At 32.3% G+C, this 7,621-nt stretch overlaps 1 long non-coding RNA gene across 1 annotated transcript; it reads right to left on the minus strand.

The window, feature by feature from the left end:
• Positions 1-1,826: 1,826 nt before the first annotated feature.
• Positions 1,827-3,901, minus strand: LOC130466945 (uncharacterized). The gene is made up of 2 exons (XR_008927106.1): positions 3,270-3,901; positions 1,827-3,177 (listed from the first exon to the last, which is right to left on the minus strand). It is a non-coding gene; the product is annotated as an uncharacterized lncRNA (long non-coding RNA).
• Positions 3,902-7,621: the final 3,720 nt, after the last annotated feature.

Raw genomic sequence — 7,621 nt, forward strand, 5'->3', positions numbered from 1 at the left:
TAAATCAGTTAGTTACCTTTTATTTAATTAGTTATCCTTTTACATCAATTAGTTAACTTTTTACAACAATTAGCTAACTTTTTAAATCAATTAGTTAACTTTTTCATCAATTAGTTAAGTTTTTCCATCAATTAGTTAACTTTTTCCATCAATTAGTTAACTTTTTCCATCAATTAGTTATACTATTAAAGTAACTAGTTTTGTATTCAGTTCAGTTAGTTTGTTATACAATTAGTTAACTTTTTAAATAAATTAGTTAACTTTTTCCATCAATTAGTTAACTTTTGCATCAATTAGTTAACTTTTTCCATCAATTAGTTAACCTTTTCCATCAATTAGTTACACTATTAAAGTAACTAGTTTTGTATTCAGTTCAGTTAGTTTGTTATACTGTTTTTTAATCAAATTTGTTTTTTCCTTATGCCAAAGGAAGCCTGAAGATGTTCTTAAGACGAAGTCAGCTCAAGCTCTAAATCAAATTACTGATGAACTTATCAGTAGTTGGAAATTGTGGGTGCAAATCAATGACCACAGATTCGATCTGAAAAATGTGAGAATGGTAAGTTTATATTTCAGTAGTTATGTCTTTATATGTGTGGGACCCGATTCTCGACTGTCCTAGATTACGGTCAGAATCCCACATAAGCCTACGGTTAGGCCTGTAATGTTTAAAAATTCGGAGTCGCCACCCTATTTTATCCGATAGAGACCGGATTTTTGAAATCATCATTTTCAAGGGAAAATAATTATTTAATAAAAAATAAATTTCCGAAAAACAATGATGGCTCCATAAAATAAAAGGCTTTTTTCTTATGGAATCTGGTCTTTTGAAATCAAAGATTAAGGTCCGGGGTATAAGTTGGGAAGATCGAACGTCTGGAACTCGTCTCTCCCTCTGTTCTAAAACAGGCTCCTACTAATATGTTGTCCCTATTTTTCTACAATAATTGGTTATGATCATTCACAATGTTATTGATTTAATGCATAATGTCACATAATTTGCAAGTAGTCAAACACACTCGGATGCAATATGATATAATATATGATGAGATAAATTTGGTGATGTATGGTGGGTTTGAGCATTAAAGTTGCCCTACGTACCGTTCATTGTGGGATTTGAATCCACTCCCGGATCAAAACCCTACGTAGTTCTGACAAGTGTCCCTTCCTATGTGGTCAATTCCAATAGGTGAAGGGAAAAAGAGTGTTGAATAACTCAAGACAAGGTTGGTAATAGGTCTTTAACTGACTTTCTTTTGTGAATCAGATCGCTCCATCAAGGTTGTGGAAATCACCCCGATTAGTGACACCATAAAGTCTTTTGTGAAAGACAATTTAACAATAAAATGCGTCCCGATTGACGACTTTTGGATTGACTTGTTTCTGAAAAGAAAGTTGTTTTAGACTTGGTGAGTTGCTCATTTTGGGTTGAACTTCACTCTATTGAGGATGGATAGTAATGTGTACTATTTGAATGGGTTTTGAGGTAATGTGTTTAGGTTTATAAAATTGACCAGATAAGTTGGGACACTTGATATGGCCTAAAATTGAATAATAGTTTCATAATAGAAATCATGTCATACTAGATTGAGAGTGATTCATTATAGGTAACAAGACTTGATGATGATAGGTTTTATAGGTTGGTGAATCACTTCACAATCCTATATGACTAAATTTCCAATTTGACCCGTTTATTCAATTCAAGGTCATAAACCATAAGTCACTAGGTTTATCTCATGCAAATGCGAAATGATATATGGATCAAGCATGCAAAGTGATTTAACCAATTTAAAAAAAACACTCGAATAATTTATTATTAAGAAGTGTGCATAAGATAATTCCTTTATTGTTTTATTAATTTGATGGTGGAACTTTAGTTTACAATTGCCATAAGTACAATAAATGTTACAATAATCATAATTCCTATCTAATGAGCAGCTTCAAGTCTTGATCCCTTCGCCTTGAACCATGTTGCCTTGATTAGTCTTCATATTTCTTCGCTTTGGATGTTTGGAACGTAGGGACCTAAGTAAACAAAACCTATATTTTGATTTATTTAGAATTTTCCACTTTACTTAACTCAACCTAAATTGATTTTAGGTAAGTATAACGAAGTAGTAAAGGGTTTGGAGTATTTAAAAATACATAATCTGTTATTTAAGAAAAATAGAAATTTATTTTGGGTAAATCGGATTTTATAAGAGAAAACTAATTTTCTTTTTTAAAAAAAATGTTGAGAAAATTACATCTCGTTGAACTTTAAATTTAATACCAAGACCTCCCGAACTCGGATTTGAGCGTTTGATACCTTCTTGGAAAGATCTAAGTGTTTTCTTTAACGTGTTAAAAAATGGTTTCCAACTCAGAAGTAAATAATTTATAAATAATTTTTCATTAAAGCTGCTCCTTTTTTAGACCTTGAAGTGAAATTAAATTATAAATTAATTATTTGAAAACAAAATCACGTTTTTATTTTTAAAATAGACTTTAAAACATTTTGGAGTCATGTGTATAAAAATCTCAGATTTTAAAGTTTATTTAATATTTTTAATAAAATAAAACTTATTCGTTTGAAACTGTCATTTTCAAGAAACTGTCTTCCTAGATTTCTGTTTTTGAAAATATTCTATAAAATTGAATAAAAATCGTGTGGAGGTGAGAGAGGTTAATTTAGAAAGCTTAGTATTTTGTCTTTCTATGATATTCTTTGAGATTTTCAAAAATAATAATTTAACCTGGTCGAATTTCACCAAATAAGAAATCGGAACCTGAAAAAGACAGTTTTTCTAGTCTGAAGTTTAGGATTTATTGTGATTTTTCTAAAACTTATTTTTGAAAAATTCCAAATGTCGTGGTCTTATAAATACTTCAAGTTTCTGTAAAAAAAAATTATTTTGTGAATTTTGAAAAGTGACGATATTTTATATAATTATCAACCAAATTGACAAAAAAATGGAAAATGAAGAAATTGGCTAGTACTATAGTTCCACCATCTTTCTCTTGAATTTTCTTATGCACCTTCTCACTTTAACTTCATTTTGAGAAAAATATTTTTTTTTTTGGTGATCAACATACACAAATAAAAACACACTTCACGTACACTCACTCTCGAATCTCGCCCGTGGTCGGTCAAATTCTAGTTGGTTTCCAAATTAGGTAACCGGCACGTATAGTGCCCTAACAGGTTATAGAGCACACATAAGAAAAGAGTTAGTAATGTATGAAAAAATAATTGGAATTCACAAAAATAAAAGGAACAATAATATTACCTTTGGCTCTGACTAGCAATGTTTGAGAGATTAATCCAAATGATCAATTGAAATTAAAAAAAGTGACTGCAAAGTGAATTGTCCAAGAAAATTAAATAACTTCTTTTTTTGATTTTCTGAATATTGATATTAATTAAACTAAAAGCTTATTTTTTTTATTTATTTTTCTGATTTCACTTTAACTAAAACTATTTTTTGACTTGAATGAACTATATTTTTTCCTTTTTTACTGATTTTTTAGAGAAAGTGAGTGAATGAGAGCTTTTTTTTTTTTTTTAGAGAGAGAGTAGAATGATGGGGGTTGGGCCTCCTAAGTGAGAAAAGATGATGGTATTTATAGGGGTGGAAGGGACTAAGTTGCAAATAAACAATAGTTGAAGGTTATACGAAATAAAAATAGATAAGTAGGAGGATTTTGTGAATAAATAAGCAAATTTGAGTAATCATGACTTGATTGACCCATAACTGCTTTTGTTTTATTTGCCAAACTGATAAGTTATATTGTCCTTGAGCTCAAACGGGCTGAACAAGGTACGCGTCTTAGAGAAAAATAAAGACCATTAGCGTCGTCGGCTAAATAATGTATTTTTGGGTCATGATAGATCAGAAATAAGATGATCATTTTGGAAAGAGGTTATCATTCGTTTTAAAAAAAAAAGTCGGGCGTTACAAATATAGGCCCATTATTACGAAGAGGGCGTCATATGAAAAATTATTCGTACGTCATTTACCCGAGGGCTCGTTTTAATACTGCATATTAACAAGGTCGTCGTCACATTGTTAGAACAATGACGTATTATGCCCCCTCTTAATAGTAATAGTGTTTTTGGGATATAGTACTTCTCGGGAAGCATTATTTTAGAAGTATTACTCTCATGGTGTATATTCTGATAGGGATACCTCTCTTTTATGAAAGTACCTAATACATCCCATATTAGTAGTAGAGAGACTAGTTGTTGTAAAATATCAGTCGGTGTAATAAGTCTAGTAACGTTATTTATCATGCTAACCCAAACAATATCCTTTATACAAATAACTGGGTTTTATTTACCCGCTAGATTGCGATACGAAGTGAAAAATACAGCAAGAAACCGTCTGAAGCTACTATATGCCAATTTTTATTACCTTTGTTAGATGCTTTTTCTGTTATTTGTTAGACATGAATCATCTGATATTAGCTATTTCCAATTGTTGCCATATAAATTTGGTTAACCTTCATGATGTATCAAATCATGGCTTAAAAAAAAAAAACTGTTTTGGTGTCTTAAACCTTCTTTTCATGCATTGGGTTTTGGGGGTTTTTCATGTGGGGTTGCATGGTTATAATTGTTTTAATTAACTTTTTTTTTTTTTTTTTACTTGGGGTTCACGTGGGTTGTTTGGGGGGAAATAGGTTAGGATTTTTTTAATTTTTGTCTTTTGCTTTTGTTTTTTCCTTTTTCATTTTTTTTTTATTTGAGGGGGGGGGGGGTACGTGGGTTTGGTTTAGGGGCATTAGGATTAGGTTTGTTTAAATTTTTTTTTTTTTTTTTTGCTATTTGTTTTATTAGTTAGTTTATTGGTTTATCTTAATTTGGTTAGTTTAGATAGTTAATAAATTAGGTAGTTAATAAATTAGTAACTAATTTTATATTAGTTAATAGTTTACTTTTTTGTTAAGTCATTTTTGCCTTGTTTTGTTGTAATTAGTCGGTCTCGTATGTTGGTATTGTTACGTTAGTAGTAAGTAATGTTAAATTTGTTAGTTTGTTAAGGCGAAACTTTTAACCCGGTCATGGTACGTTATTATTCCGGGTCCTATGAATTGGAGTTTTTATCTTTTTCGGGTACACACTCATAGTAACATATAAATTTGTACGACCCTAGACATTTACACAAAACACCTTAAGTAGTGATATTGGATAAGGGATAGACACATAATTTTTGCGTGTCGTTACACATAACAAACTTGAATTAAGTTATTGTTAGCGTGTTGGCGTATTATACGGTAGAATCAAAGTATATTATACAATACGGAATACGGAGTACTCCTTTATAAAAGGAGATTACCCCTATCCAATTCACCACTTACCACTTATTTCTTATCTCCACCTTATCCAAAAACATCAAAATCTTCCATTTTCACGGCACCCATGGCTCCCAACAACCAAGATCAGCCACCTCCTTCTCCTTTCGATGAGCATTTTCGGATGCTAACTTTGTATTTGAACTTGCTCATGGCGTTATTTGTGCTACTAGTGGCGCTTGTGGTTTTCATAATTATGAACAAGTGAAGCTTGGAGGTTTCCGGCACGAAATGCGCACGATTCGATTTGTGCTTCGATTTTTTGCTATTTTGGTAGATTAGAAGTACACATTGTAAGGATTTTGGGCATTTAAATAAAACGTCTTTGTTTTATTGTTAATATTTTCGGACTTTTAATTACTACCGTTGTTACTCCTTAAATCGTCTTACCATTACCGCCGAGGTAATGAACAAAGAAACTCGAGCAAAAATTATATTAAAAAAATATTTTCCTTGACAGAGGATCATACAAAATTGGGGATCAAAATTTGATGTCTACAGAATGCCCCTCATTGATCGAGTTTGGAACAAACGATGATCAATGTTTGATAAAAAGACGCGAAATTTTGATCTAGAAGGAAAGTTTTGAGGTAACAAGTGCTTGATACTGGTTGAAGAACCAGCTCGAATGGACTCCGAATAGGTGCGAGCCAATTGTCGGCTCTAATTGCAGTTGAAAGGAAACTGGCTTTTATCAAAACAATGACATCCAATCATTGGTTTGTTGCGGTTGAAAAGAAACCGGCTTGAGAGATCTCAATTAATATTTAAATTAATGAGACTTGATCAATGCAGTTGAAAAGAACTGGCTTAGAAAATCTCAATTAGTGAGACTTAATATGGCGGTTGAAAAACCGGCTTGTAAAGGACTGATTAATTACTTAATCATTTCCTTATGTGTGGTTGAAAAACCAAATGATAGGTCCAAGAAGAATAGAGTTATTCATCCCGAAACATTGCAACTGAAAAGTTGGCTTGAAATGTCGCAACTGAAAAGTTGGCTGAGTTCGCTTAATCTCGAGAATTGTTTAGTTGGTCAAAGCTCGACTTTGATGTTCGGATTTAAAATCGAGGTGTTTTTAACTTGATAAATTCAGAATGGATTGAAGGAATTAAGGAAATCCATGACTAAATGACTTGTACAAGGCCAAGTTTTGAGCGAAACACCTTCTGACATGCTGATTTGGGCAAAACGTCAGATATTTGGTCCGACGCTTGCATGAGACTGGATGTGTTAGTGATTACGTTGAGAGTCAAAATGACATCCATATAAAAAGAAAACATGATTGTGTGTTTTTTTTTTTTTTAAATGGTCGAAAATTTGAAAATTTTGACTTTCAGGCGAAAACGGGCTTAAGATAGCGTTTTCAGCTTGTGAATTTTGTGTTTGTTCTAGAAAATAAAGTTTGTAAAATGTTTCATTTCATTTAATAAATGTATATTAAATGATTAATAAAGGTAAACTCAATGCAAATAACAGTTTGGAAAAAAGGATGACGAAAATATGCAGATTTGACCTGGTATGACCCGATTTAGGACTTGCAAGCTCTAATGGTGTATTAAAGATGGGATTGAAGACATATCCTCATCATTAATATACTTTTACAACATGGGATCAGAATGGGAAAGGATTTTTGGGTATCATAAAAGAAAATTTTAGGAAAAAGACGAATTTGACGTGGCTTAGCTTGACTGGTTGCATGGCTTTCTTGTAAGATTTTCATGGCTTATGGGGAGGGTCAATATTTCTGATTTAAGAATATTTGAAGACATAAACATTAGTATATAAGTCGTGGCTTGGCTAAGCATGAAAATCAAATCTTTTACCTCCTTGTAATTCAAGCACTTTGAGTGCATTTTGAGAGTTCCTTCTCTTCTTGCCCCCTTTTCAATACATCTTGTAATCATGGCCATGAATGCTAAATTTCCCAATAACCTAAGTGATATGAATGAAGTGGATTATAAGAATTTCTTGCATTCCATGGGAAAGGAGGTTGCTGACGGGCAATCTGGCGATACCAAGATATTCTTTTATTCCCTTCTTCCTCTTCTAAAACTCCCTCTTTGCTATGATCTTATTTATGCATCCACCAGGTGTTGGGATGAGAAAAAACACGTTTTTAACTTTAATGGTGAAGAGATGGTTCCCATGGTGGATGAAATCGAGGGTCTACTATGTTTCAAAAAGGCGGACAAGCCGTTAGTTATCACGACAAAATGTAGCTCCTTAACTGGTTATCTGCGTGAGGTTTTAGGTCTTTCCCACTATGATGGTATGACTTTCCAT

Source organism: Spinacia oleracea, chromosome 2 (assembly GCF_020520425.1).
Source record: "Spinacia oleracea cultivar Varoflay chromosome 2, BTI_SOV_V1, whole genome shotgun sequence".
Classification (NCBI taxonomy): domain Eukaryota; kingdom Viridiplantae; phylum Streptophyta; class Magnoliopsida; order Caryophyllales; family Amaranthaceae; genus Spinacia; species Spinacia oleracea.